The sequence below is a fragment of the Natrix helvetica genome, assembly GCF_964273705.1.
Source record: "Natrix helvetica genome assembly, chromosome: 1".
Classification (NCBI taxonomy): domain Eukaryota; kingdom Metazoa; phylum Chordata; class Lepidosauria; order Squamata; family Natricidae; genus Natrix; species Natrix helvetica.
The window spans coordinates 205,094,430-205,108,391 of NC_138548.1; positions in this window are offsets into that span (position 1 = coordinate 205,094,430).

The following is a 13,962-nucleotide window of genomic DNA, read 5'->3' on the forward strand; positions in this document are numbered from 1 at the left end:
TGTAATTGCAGCACAGAGCTGCAAAAATTCAGGTGCCCACCAGATGGCGATAAAGGGAATACAATCCCCCTCTAAGTATTCTATTTCACAGCTGCCAGAAATATTTGCATCCCAGATTGATAGCCTTATTAAACCTTACAGACTGATATTTTTCTGACAATGCGTATATCCATTAACATTTTGTAATTTTCCTCAGCTGGATCAATGCTCTTGCAATTATTTTAGAATCCAGAACTCATACAGTCGACCACTTATGAAGTATGAAAAACTGCAATTGACATTATATTGGGTACTTTCATTTGTTATAGTTATTGCCTTTTTATTCTCCCCCCGCCCCACAAATCTATATATTCTGGTGCTTCATTTTTTAAAAGTAAAGTTTGGGATACAAAGCATTACCCCAAACTATCCACTGCTCAGAATTTTCCACTTTGGTGGATAATAATTCAAGCTAAACTAATATAACCAAGAAATTATTGTACTGTTTGGGATTTAACCCATGAAATCAATTTTAACTGATGCTACATATACTGGAATTTAAGAAATTTTGAACCCAAGACATTGTTTTGGATTCTAAAATTCTAAAACTCTGATTCTAACAGAGTTCTCAATCGTTTCAGAAACATATCCATTTTTAAGGTTTCAGCAGCATCGTTTCAAGCAGTGGTAGGGAAATATTTTGTTGTTTTTGTTATTAAATAACTAAGAGCCTAAATCCTTCTGGACCTACTGCAAATCACCAGAGACCCACCGCTAGATCTTAATTTACCATTTGCATACAGAAGTATACTGGGAAATGAGGACATTTATCTATATGCAATTAGTGTTTTTTTTAATTTCTCTGCCAGCATTTCTCCATTTTTAATGCTTCAAATTGCACTTCAAGATATGTTGAGTCATTGACTGTGTTCACATGATACATTCTGCATTAACTGCATTTTATTTAAATTTCTACAGTGGTTGCCATGTACACAATTCTGGGCAACTGCAAAAATAGTTAACAGCAACAGTATACACAAACACATTAAAACAAAAATAGAAATGGCTATTATTTGGGATGGGGACTCCTGTAACAATAACAGGCAGTTGAACTCAGGGGTGGGCTTATATACAATAATATATAATTATAGCCTCATGTATTGTGCACACACTGATTCAGTGTTGTGCAAATATAGAAAATTCAGCTGTGTAAATCATTCCATCACAGCACTGGCACTTTGAAACGTAGATGTTATCACTATACAGTGTAATATCAAAAGTCAAGCAAACGAGGAGGATCTGTAGTCCAGGGCACCATTAGCACATATTGGAAAAGAAACCTGTGGAATAATGAAAAGTTATTATTTCTGCCTTTTCAATTACAGTTTTCTCTCATTTTCTCTTTCCTCTTTTCCTTCCTCCTAATCCTAAAAGAATGCCGTTATCTGTGCTAGATAGGCATTCTAAAGTCAGGACTTCTGTTAGATGAACATGAAAATATCTTGAGCGCCTTGATACATTTTATGGCATCCTGAATGACAATTCTGCTGCTGGGGAATGAAGAGATTTGTCAGCCAACTCATCTGGCGGTCATTGGGTTGGACAAGGCTGCTTTAAGGGAGCAACTTCATTAGTGGTACCATTATCCATCTGCAGATGGATGGGATTATCTATTGTACCTAGAAGATATACATTCAGGTAACATTCATCTACATGCATCCATATAGATCCATTGATCCATATAGGAAGACTACAGATCAGGGATGGAAGCTGGATAAGAAGTATCCATTAATTACATTTTACAGCACTTGAGATATGATTAAAATAAGGTAAGATAGAGGGAAATACTGTTCATTTTGCTAGTTGACACCTATAGATGCATTTCGTGGAAGTTAGAAATATTTCCTGAGCTGCAAATATTGCTTCACCTGGAATCCGAAATTCAGTTCTTGAACACTATGAAAGGAAATCCCAGAGCTTTAAAAGTATATTGTTCAGTGAGCAAACTTATGTCAGAATTAGAAATTTTCCTTTAATACTTTATCTGAAATGAGTAGTTAGAATTAACACTGTTAAGGCTGCCTTGTTTTAAATAGTATTGATTGCTGACTAATTTTCAGTTTATTATCATCGGGAGCTCTGGCCGCACAGTGATTAAAATGCAGTACTGCATTCTGCCCACTGCCAGGAGTTTGATCCTGACTAACTTTACAGCACTCAAGAGTGCTGTAAAGCACTATGGAGCAGTATATATTATAAGTCTAAGTGCTATTGCTATAATTAATACTTACTGGGATCCTAATAAAGGTTAGGATGCTGTAATATAATTAAGTTTCTGCTTTTGAGAAATGGTCTTAGAAATCAATTCCATTTTCAACCATTGCTGTCTTTGTCTTATATATTAGGGCTACTAGATATAGCCTACAAAAATCCAGATGGCCATTATATGCAGCGAAGAAATACAGAAAACTCCAATTTTTCACTGCCATCAAAACCGGCACATTAGCACAACAAGCTTCTATATATAAGCAGCCAGCAAACCCTATTCTTCCATATACTGATGATGTTACGTAGTCTGGCAATGAAATAGTTGTATGAAAACAATTCAGCCCCACGAACACAATTGTTTACTTCTTCAATTAAGTCCTGAAGTCATGAACAGTATTACCGCAGATCCATTTGTAACATCTGTCAAATCATGCAGAAAACTTGAGTGTTGAACATTATCCCGAAGTGGCCATAATGTGTTTTCTTGGTGTGGAATCAAATGTAACACTCAAAACCAATAATCAAGGCTTACTGCAGTCATCATTTATTTAACAGTACACACTGGAAGAATTTCCTCCAGAAAATAATGGGATGGATTCCTACAGAGAAAAGGATGCACTCAGGAAAGGGAGAGAAAATGATACTCTCATACACATACATAGGTAATATATGACATAAGTATAGATACTGTATTCATGATTAGCAAACTTCAAATTACTTCCCTGCCTTTCTACTGTTACTATCCTCAAGAAAGAATTATTGTTTTACCAAAAAGAAATGTATCAGTTACATTGCCACAGAAAGTTTGATACAAGCTAGTGAGAACTGAGCACTTCAAGGTTGCCTCAATTACCACACATTCTTTCTTTGCTTCTATCTTGCTAACACTCTCCACTCCCCCAAGGACTTGTTTTTCTAATATTGATTTTTTGCTCTATATGCTGCTAACTCCCAACTTCAGCTGATATATCCACTAGGACTCTGTCTGGTGTAGGACAGTACAGTGTTCTACTCACAAGTTGCCTGCAGGGTCCCACCTGATACTTCAGGCTTCCTTGAGAGGAGCTGCCCCTTCCGGATCACATGTAGGTGATCTCATGGCTTCTCCTTGTCCAGAGAGGCTTCATTCACGGCAGGGAGGGAGGGAGGTTGCCTCTGCATCATCTGCTCTGTTTCACAGAGGTGTGCTAATCTGCCATGTTTCCACCTGGAAGTCAATAATCAGGAAGACCCACCGTAGTGTTGATGATAGCTCTGGCTTGCAGGAGAGTAGCTACAGTTATTGGCCTTCTCAGTAACACCTTAATTGGGATCTTTCATGCCTGGAGAAATATGATGAATACCAACTGTCTTGTTTTAAATGTCAGTTGAAATATTCACCCAGTACTATTGTATTATAATTGCTCCTGGAATGGACATTTAGGCTGTCTTTTAACTAAATGCTATTTTAAATTGATGTTCTTTCATTGTTTTATATTTTGCATTATGGGTGTTCATTTTTGTGGAAAATGGGTTTATCATTTTTGTACATTTTTCAAGATTGCTTTGGGAGGAAGAGCATGGCCATCCTGTCACTGTTGTGGGTTATAAACCAAGATTTGTGATCTAGTTGTTTGAAGCAGTTAACTCGGACTTATTCAATGAGCTGGTTAAATCATGGCAGTCCATGGTACAAATCAGGTCATTAAAGCGTAGTATAGGAAGCTTTCCTTATCTTTTTTCGATTGATTCCTTTGAAAGACAATGCTACTTGAGTTGTTTCTATCTGTCAAACACAACAAGCGTGGGTTTTAATACATTAATTTTCTGACTCTTGTTGCAGCACACAACCTATATAATACTTGCTGCAGGATTCTCATCATCCATATATAAAAATGCATATTCATGACAGAACATACAGTATGTCTTGAGAGTAAGTATCCATAAAGATACTAACCAATCAAGGAGATATCACACATCTAGGTTTTACTCTCTGCCTATTCACTTTATCACATGTTTTCTCAAAATCCACTGATATCTACATTTTCTTATGTTCTGCTCTTTTCCAAGATGTTGATGCATACAGCTCCATGTTATTATGACAAGGATTTTTTTTCCCTGTCATTTTTTCTCTTTCCATCCATGTATTTCTTTTGACCTGCTGAAAGAAAATCTGAACTGCCCAGCATAAAGCTAAATTGGGTTATATAAACTTTGTTCCTGTAGCTTTTTGATTAGAATGACAGCAAATGTTTTCAGCAGCACAAACCTGGCATTAAGAAAAAAAGAAGCTCACCTAAAACATTCTCTGAAATAAGCTGTTAGACCGTTACCCACTATAATTGATGAAAGTTTATAGTACTTGACTTACAAACATTTGTTTAGTGACCATTTGAAATTACAGCACTGAAAAAAAAATTCCAACCAGTCCTACATGCATGACCATTGCAGCATCCCTGACACATGATCAAATTTTGAGCACTTGGCAACTGACATGTATTTATTAACCAACAGTTGCAGAATCTTGGGGTCATTGATCAATATTTGTGACATTCTCAGTTCTTTTTTGCCCAGCAAAATCAATAGGGAAGCCAGATTCACTTAACGACAGAGGTGGGTTCCTACCACTTCGAACCGGTTCGGTAGAACCAATTCGTCAAATCTACTGAACCGGTTAGGAGAGGTTTCCCTGGTGGACCCGGAAGTAAGTTCCGGAATGCCTGCCCCGGGCCTGTCGCTCGCTCGCCCTGCCTGTTCCGTCACACCTCGCTCGCTTCTCCGCCCATCCGCACTAAACTAGCCCAGCCCGCCGCTCACTGATTGGCTGGAGTCCAGCCAATCAGTGAGCGGGCTGGAGTCGACCCACCTGCCTCTAACACCCGTTTAAAAGTGCAGCGGGTCCTCCCTTCATTTCGTTTTGTTTTGCTTTGCCTTCCAGCAGGTAAGCAACTAAGCCTGAGGAGAGGCGGCGGGGGTGGCGGGAGGCTAGCTGCGAGTTGGCGTAGGCCATGTGGCCGAAAGGAGGTGGGTGGTGGAGGTGGAGGGCAAGCTGGTGTGCGCTGGCAGCGTCAGCATGGGGTGAGCTGGCATGCGGCAGCAGCAGGTGGGCAAGATGGCATGCAGCGGCGGTGACGGGGCAAGCCAGTGGCGGCTGCGGCAGTGGGGAGCCAAGCTGCCACCAGCTAGCAGCTTTCGCAAGGGAAGAGGTGGGTGGCGGCAGGTGGGTTGAGCTGGCGTGGGGCGGCGGCAGCAGGGGGGATGGGGGTGGCAGTGGTGGCAGGCTAGTTTACATCACCTTGCGGCTTTTGCAAGGGAAGGCCTTTAGGCCTTGCCTTGTGAAAGCCATGAGCTGGAGTACGCCGCATGGCTGAAAGGAGGATGGTGGCGGCAGCAGGGGGCGAGCTGGTGTGCGCTGGCGGCGGTGGGGAGCCAAGCTGCCGTGCACTGGTGGCAGTGACAGGCTAGCTTATGCCAGCTCACGGGGGCGAGCTGGTGTGCGCTGGCGGTGGTGGAGAGCCGAGCTGGCATGCACCGGTGGTGGTGGTGGCGGAGGCAGGCTAGCTTATGCCAGCTTGTGGCTTTCATGAGGTAAGGCCTTCAGGCCTTCCCTCATGAAAGCCACAAGCTGGCATATGCCGCGTGGGCAAAAGGAGGCGGCAGCGGGGGGGTGAGCAGGCATGAGGCAGCAGCAGGGGGGCGAGTTGGCATGCGGTGGCGGGGTACCGGCAGCGGGGGGGATGGCAGCGGCAGCAGTGGCGGCAGGCTAGCTTACACCAGCTCGCGGCTTTCGTGAGGGAAGGCCTTTTTGCCTTGCAAAAGCCGCAAGCTGGCGTACGCCGCATGGCCGAAAGGAGGTGGGCAGCGGCAGGAGGCTAACTTATGCCAGCTCGCAGGTTTTATGCGGGAAGGCCTTCAGGCCTTGCCTCTTGAAAGCCGCAAGCTGGTATATGCCACGGGACCCAAAGGGGTTTCTTGCTACTCCCCCACACACCCCGTCTCCAGCCTCGCCTGGATAGCTAAGCCTGCAAGGCGGCGGGCCTAGCTGACCCAGTTGTCCCTTGTCTCTTCAGTCCAGCTTACCTGCTGCCTCGTCGCCTGCCTGCCCTTCTCCCTGCTGCATCCATCGCATCGGAGAGCTGCTGATTCTGCCTGCTGGTAAGTGACCCATTTTTTTTCTTTTATGCTTTTAATGTTTTTTTCAAGAATACTTTATTGTGTATAGAATTTTTAAAAATCGTTTTATTTAAAAGTATTGAGTATAGAATTTTTTAAAATGGTTTATTTCAATTTATTGTGTGTAGATTCTTTTTTTAAATTGTCTTAGACTTGTCAAAAATAAATTGAAACCAACCATTTTAAAAAATTCTATACTCAATACTTTTAAATGTATTGTGTATAGAATATTTTTAAATGGTTTTATTGTAATTTGTTGTGTATGGAATATTTTTAATGGCTTCATTTTAAGTTATTGTATGTGGAATACTTTGAAATGGTTTCATTTTAAATTATTGTGTGTGGAATATTTTTTTAAATTGTGTTATACTATTTTTAAAAAAATATTCTATCAACAATAAATTAAAATAAACCATTTAAAAATATTCTATACTCAACACATTTAAAAGTATTGTGGATAGAATATTTTAAAATGGTTTTATTGTAATTTATTGTCTATAGAATATTTTAATGGTTTTTAAGGTCTTTTTATTATTTATAGAATATATTTGTTAAATTATTTTTAGGGAATTTTTATTTATTTATTGTTTATAGAATGCGTTTACAAGAAATGTTATTCCTTTTTGCAAATGGTTTATTTGTGATGCAATATGATGCTTTTAAGTGTGCAGGTTGGTGCATGGTTTATGTGTCTCAAAGTGGCTGCTTTTCTATGGGCAGTCCAGGTTGGTGCAAGGCAGCTTTGCCAGATTTTGTGTATTTCTGTGTGATTCCTGGCTGTTTAGGTAATTGTGAGTGGTTGCTGGTTCTGTGAGCTTCCTGGCACTGTCCTTTATAATTTCCCACAATGTCTTGATGGTTTTTATTCTAGTGGCTTTGTCTTTCCTGTTATTAGGGTTAGGGAAAAAAACTGGTTTCATCTGCAGTCTTTTGGGGGGAAATTGTTATTTTTTGGTTTTTTCCTGGCACTGTCATAGTTTGTGGGTGTGTAATGTCCCGCAGTTATCTACACATTAATAATGATCAAGTACTAATAATATTTCCTTATACATTTTAGTGACCTTTCCTTACATAATTGGTTTTTTCTTTCATACTTTTAGATTCCTAATTTCTGTTTCTGTTAGCAATTGCTAAAACAAATCCCACGTGAAAAAGTATTCAAAGCCTTCTTGATTTTAATTGTCAATTTATTTATTCCTGCACATTCAAAGACATCGTCTTTGCCATTCCACCCAATCACATGGGCTGCAAGCCACTCCCACCCAGTCACATGGGTGGCAAGCCACTCCCACCTGGTCACATGGGTGGCAAGCCACTCCCACCCCAGTCACATGGGTGGCAAGCCACTCCCACCCGGTCACATGGGCGGCAAGTCACTCCCACAAAGCAGGCCACACCTACAGAAAAGGTACCAAAAATTTTTGAAACCCACCACTGCTTAAAGACTATGTAATTCATTAAACAACTGCAGTAATTTGCTTAACATCCATGGCAAAAAAAGTCATAAAATTGGGTGCAACTCACTTAGCAACCATCTTGCTTAGCAGCAAAAATTCTGGTCCCAGTTGGGGTTGTAAATCAAGGATTACTGTACAGTGTGGACTTGAATCTTTGATAATATTATTTTTATGGAATAATAATGAGATCTATGCACAGGAAACAGAAGATGAAATGTTTTCTTCTCGGATTAGGTTACTATGGAAAGATTCTTATGAATGTTCCACTGTTGGTGTATTATTTTTTTAACAAAATTATTATATACCTCAGATGACCAAATAGAAGAAGGTTGTGCAACCTAGTCTGTTTCTATCAACTCCTTATACTTCCTTGAATGATTCATCCGAAATCATCTATGTACTGAAACTATTTTTCACTTTACTAGTTCGAGAAGCACCATAGACCCAAATCAAATGCATTGGAATCTAATGTCATCTATTTCTGGAAGGCACAATTTATTATTGCGGCCTATGAATTGAACATATTAACATTCATTCATAGGAAGAAGAGCCCTGCTAGATCATACCAACAACCAGTTGAATTTTATTTGATTCTGATGTTAGGTAGTCAGAAGCCTCTATAGCAGTGGTTCTCAACCTTCCCAATGCCGCGACCCTTTAATACAGTTCCTCATGTTGTGGTGACCCCCAACCATAAAATTGGTGTCTCGGTTCCTATCGAAAATATGTGTTTTCCGATGGTCTTAGGCAACCATTGTGAAACCTCCAAAGGGGTCCCGACCCACAGGTTGAGAACCACTGCTCTATAGAAAGGCCACTAAAGGCACACAAAGATAGCTGTGTGTATGTGTGTCTGTGTCTGTGTATGTATGTGTGTTTGTGATGCCTTTGAATCAGTCTTGACTCCTATGACTGACTACCTGGACATGTTTCTGCAGTTTTCCTGGTAATATTTTGGAAGTGGTTTGCCTTTGTTTACTTCCTAGGACTGAGAGAGAGTTAATAGTCCAAGGTTACTTAGCTGGCTTTTTTGCCTAAAGCGGGACTATAACTCATTGTCTCCCAGTCTCTCTAGCATGGTGCCTTAACCACTATATCAAATTGTCTGTCTATGGTCGCCTTAGATTTTATAAATTAAAACCAACAAAATTAATGGCCATCATCCCATTTTCCCAGACGGCCGACTTCATAGTTTTATTATGTGTAAACAGATAATGCAGCCAAATATGCTGTGTACTTTAAAAAATGATATAAGTAAACAGCACTGCATGCATTTTTCAGTTGACCCAGTATCCTTGCATAGGACATTTGGGCTTGGAGAACGTATGTCTGAAAGCTTGTATTTCTCATAGCCAGTTCCTCGGCAAAGGTCCCCGAGTACTTACTGTTTAAAATATTCTATATGTTTATTTGGGGAAACTTTGCAGAGAAAAGCCACACATACTGATATCCTGGATCTGTACATCACGTGCTGTAATGAAGTTTATTTGGCTTGGTTTAGGATATGGAGTCAATCTAACCTTTTTAGTTTGGAATCCATTGTTTATGGCTGGGATGAGCAACATGTGGGCCACATGCATTGAATCAACAGTTATGGATTTTCTTCAGCTAGCAGTTGAAGTTGGGAACCGGGGATTGAGTTCATGTACCCTTTGATTCAAGTGCCCTTGAAGACTCATGTAGAAGGGAAAGAGAAGAATGCATTGTCCTAAAGCATGGCTTGTTTTAACCACTGTTTACTGAATTAGTCATAATAATTTCATTGACAAGGATTAGGCCATAATGTTAGGACATCTTTTTTGGACCTGAAGACTCCACTAATCCATTTTTTAAAATAGCAAATACATTTCAGCTCTTAATACTGTAGAAAAGTGTTTTAGCAAGCAACTGAGCCATGAGGTGGTTTGTGATAATAAAATCCTATTGTCATTATAGACAAAGATTGGCACCATCATCCTAAAACTCTCCAGATGATGAAAATGGTATTACATCTGATTTCATAGAAGAAATGGAAGGAAATTAGTGAGAAACAATTCCGAGGAGAACAGCAAAGCTGATTAAAATTGTTTTCATGTTTATATATATTTTATGAATCCTGATTCTAGCAAGGTTTATTCTAAACTATGCCTAATTTAGTTCAATTAATTTTATTCCCTAGACACCCTATTTCTAGGGGGCACACACAGGGTTTTTCACATTAGGAAAAATATAAGCAATTGTGTATTTTATCAGAGAATCAAGAACATTCAAAAGAACATTGTGATGGTCCAAGAGTAAGATAAAGAGAAAAGAATTGTTCCCAGCAGTCGGTTAGTACAAAATATGAGGCATTACGATTGAAGATGCAGGAAAGAAGATTTCAGTTATATATTAGAGAAAACTTCCCATGAGTGAGTATTGAATTACTTCATATTCTCACTTCTACAATTCCAGAGGCAGGTTTATGATCCTTGTAGGCAAAGAATGCCTGAGAATTGAGGTACTTTTTGTAGTAAATTGGGTATAGAATTTACAATATAGAAGTTGAGGAATGGGAAACAGGGATAGATACACTCAGCTCTAGGGCTGTATAAGGAATGCTCCATCAAACAAAAATCTTTCCCAGGCAATTTTTTTCCCTGATTACATATTGCAGTTTTCCTATTCTTGGGCCACCCAGTGTGTTGGAAGAGTAAATCCCCAAACCTTTGGCAAACTAGCCTAACACATCTATATTGGAGAAAGTTGTTGTATGGCCTCCTGTTATAGTATTCCTTGGCTTACAACCATTTGTTCAGTGACCATTTGAAGTTACAATAGCGCTGAAAAAAATGACTTATAACCGATTTCACACTTACAGCTGTTGCAGCAGGGGTGGGTTCCTACCGGTTCAGCTGAACCAGTAGTGGTTTGGTGGGCTAGGTCGCTGGAACTGGCAGCAACCCAGGCCTGCCACGCCCCCAAACTGGTTCTTTCCTTCTGCGCATGCCCAGAACAATTTTCACTGTATTGCACATGTGTGCACACTGCACATGAAACACGTGCGAAGCACCCACGAGCGAACCAGCAGTAGTGACTACCTGTCGACTACCTAGTCGAGGACTACCTGTATTTTTTTGTGTTTATTATTTCTCAAATACACTAAACATGTATGTGCCAGGCTAGGTAGCTGCAATTGTTCTCGTCTTCATTAAAGCATCTGGCTCATAGCATTAGTTGTGTGTGTTGCAAAAGTGTGAGTACTGTAAGTGTGTTGATAGCTGTACTGTTGTTTTTTTTTGTCATTAATTTATTAGTCAAGATGCTAATTCTCCATCATGAGTCCATCCTGAACATGATTATACAGGTAATCCTTGACTTACAACCACAACTGAGTCCCACATTTCTGTTGTTAAGTGAAAAATTTGTTAAGTGAGTTTTGGCCCATTTGACCACCTTTTTTTTTTTGCCACAGTTGTTGAGTGAATTACTGAAGTTGTGAAGTTAAGAACATGGTTAAGTGAATCTGGTTTCCTCGTTGCTTTTGCTTGTCAGAAGGTCACAGAAGGTGGTTGCGTGATCCCAGGACACTGCGAGCATCATAAGTATGAATCGGTTCCCAAGCGTCTGAATTTTGATCACCTGATGCTGCAATGGTCAAAAGTGTGAAAAACAGCCATAAATCACTTTTTTCAATCCCGTTGTAATTTTGGTCACTAAATGAACTGTTATAAGTTGAGGACTACTTGTATTTTACCTGCCTTCTATTGTTGCAAGGATAACAAGAAAGTTTTATATACTGTTGCCACAAACACTCAAAAGATATAGTTCCTACTGCTTAGCTGTAAGAGTGGAATAAGACCTTCACAATGAGTCAGTATCACCATCCCACCAACTCTATTTACTGTTTAAAGTAAATTCCATATAAATAATAATGGTTTTTTTTTTCAAATTTCCCAGTGAGATTTTTTAAAAATACCAATATATATTCAGAGATGTTCCATTCTTGTTATTGTTCCCACTCAGAGGAGATTAGGTTTAACTGGATAAAAAGTGTATTTACTCTGTAACTGAGGTCATATCTAAACAAATTAGATCTATTCGCTGTACTGTATGTGCAGTAGGTTTCCTGCTTGAACCAGAAGACCTTCAAGGTCACTTCCAACTTTGTTATTCTGTTATGATCATCTGGCAACACTAGTCTTGAATTTTCGTGCTAAGGTCCTTATTGTGCCATTGTTCTTAAAAGTACATGAACTCGGTTTTAGTTGGGACAGTACATACAAAATCCAAAAGGTGCAAATTTAAAATGCAGTATCTTTAGCTAGCATCTTTGGAAATGAATCCAAGTTTTTTACTTTGATTAAAATTAGGAAGAGCTACGAGGGGCTGGATAGTGGATAATGTTGCTTTTCCTGGGCCGGATCTAATCTGTAGGCAGCCAGTTTGCCATCCCCATGCTAGAAAAGCATCTAAGCATGCATAGTAAACAGCTACGATAACATCAGTTGGGGGAACAATTACTTTTGGCAGCTGTTATCTTTCTATACTTTATGGGGAACGTAATGATACCCTGTTGGTAGATAAGATAGTCAAGTACTGTTGAACTATAAACCAGAGGCAGCTGCCTCTATTCTCTCAGGGTAGATAGATTAGAAACAATTGTTTAGGATTTGTTCTCGATGATTTTCTCCTATAATCATCTTTTCTTGCTCCATTGGCAGGTGGATAATGGTAGTGCCAAAAGGAAAACTCGGATACGGGAAATCTTTCAATTTTTTCATATTTGAGTGGTTTGAACAACTATTTAAACTTTCCACCTGATTCTCAGTAAATACTCCTTTTATTTCCTGTAATTTGTTAGGACAAAGAATGCAGTACTGCTCAATAATCTTTCCTTGCTTTAAGCCTTTCATGTTAAAAAAAAAACCCCACTCACTGTAATAACCAATTCTGAAAAACACAAATGTATGTCTTACTATAATATAGTAAGGTAGTCCACGACTTACAATGATTCATTTGGTGATTGTTCAATGTATAACAGCACAGAAAAAGTGACTTATGACCATTTTTCACACTTATGACCATTGCAGCATCCTTATGGCCACATGATCAAAATTTGGCTCTTGGCAACTGGCATGTATTCATGACAGTTGTACTGTTCTGTGATCACCATATGTAACCTTCCCAGCCAGCTTCTGACAAGCGAAGCCAATGGGGGAAGGCAGGTGTGCTTAACAACTGCATGATTCATTTAATAACTGCAGTGATTTGCTGAACAACTATGGCCAAAAAAAAATCATAAAATGAGGTACGACTCACTTAACAATTGCCCCGCTTAGCAACAGACATTCTCGGCTCAATTGTGGTTGCAAGTAGAGGACTATCTAATTATAAGTACAAGTTTCTCTATCATGGATTTGGGGGATAATTTGCTTCAACAGAACCATTCCATAAAAACAATTTTGTGGAAGCAAAGCAATGGCAAAGAACATTATGAAGAAAGTAAAGATACTATATGATAAATGACTTTGATATACAGTGACTAATGATGACAAGCAGATGAGGAAGTGGGTAATGCTTGGAAGGGACCATGGTATCCTGTGCTGTCCTGTGTTTAGGGTTGTTTTATCAGCTATTGGGAAGCTCTACAATTCAAACTATAAACCTGACAATATTTTCCCTGAACGTTGGTGGTAAATTGTACTTGAGTTTGAAAATAAGTAAATTCTAATAAACTGTACTCTGACTTGATAAATTGAGCTATAATTTTACTCTGAGGGTCTCTGTAACTCTACCCTCACTTTATTTCACTACTTTACCAGAAATATGATAATTTCTACATAATATTCCTTCCACACATAATTTCTATTTTAAGATGCAGCCTAAATGGATTGACCCAAAACTATTCCTTCTTCCCATTTGCCACTTTTCTGAAAAAATGAGCAAAACTTTCACATTAGTTGTTTTTGTTTCAATAGCTATCTTACATAAACTGGAAGGGCAGTTGAACAATATTATTTTTCTGCTTATAATGGATTGTCCTCCATTAACTGGTGAGGGGTGTTTGAACGTGGTTTAGCTACAGTATACCTTTTGCACTGTCCATTGCAAAGATGCAATCATTCATTTTGTGTCTAAATATCAA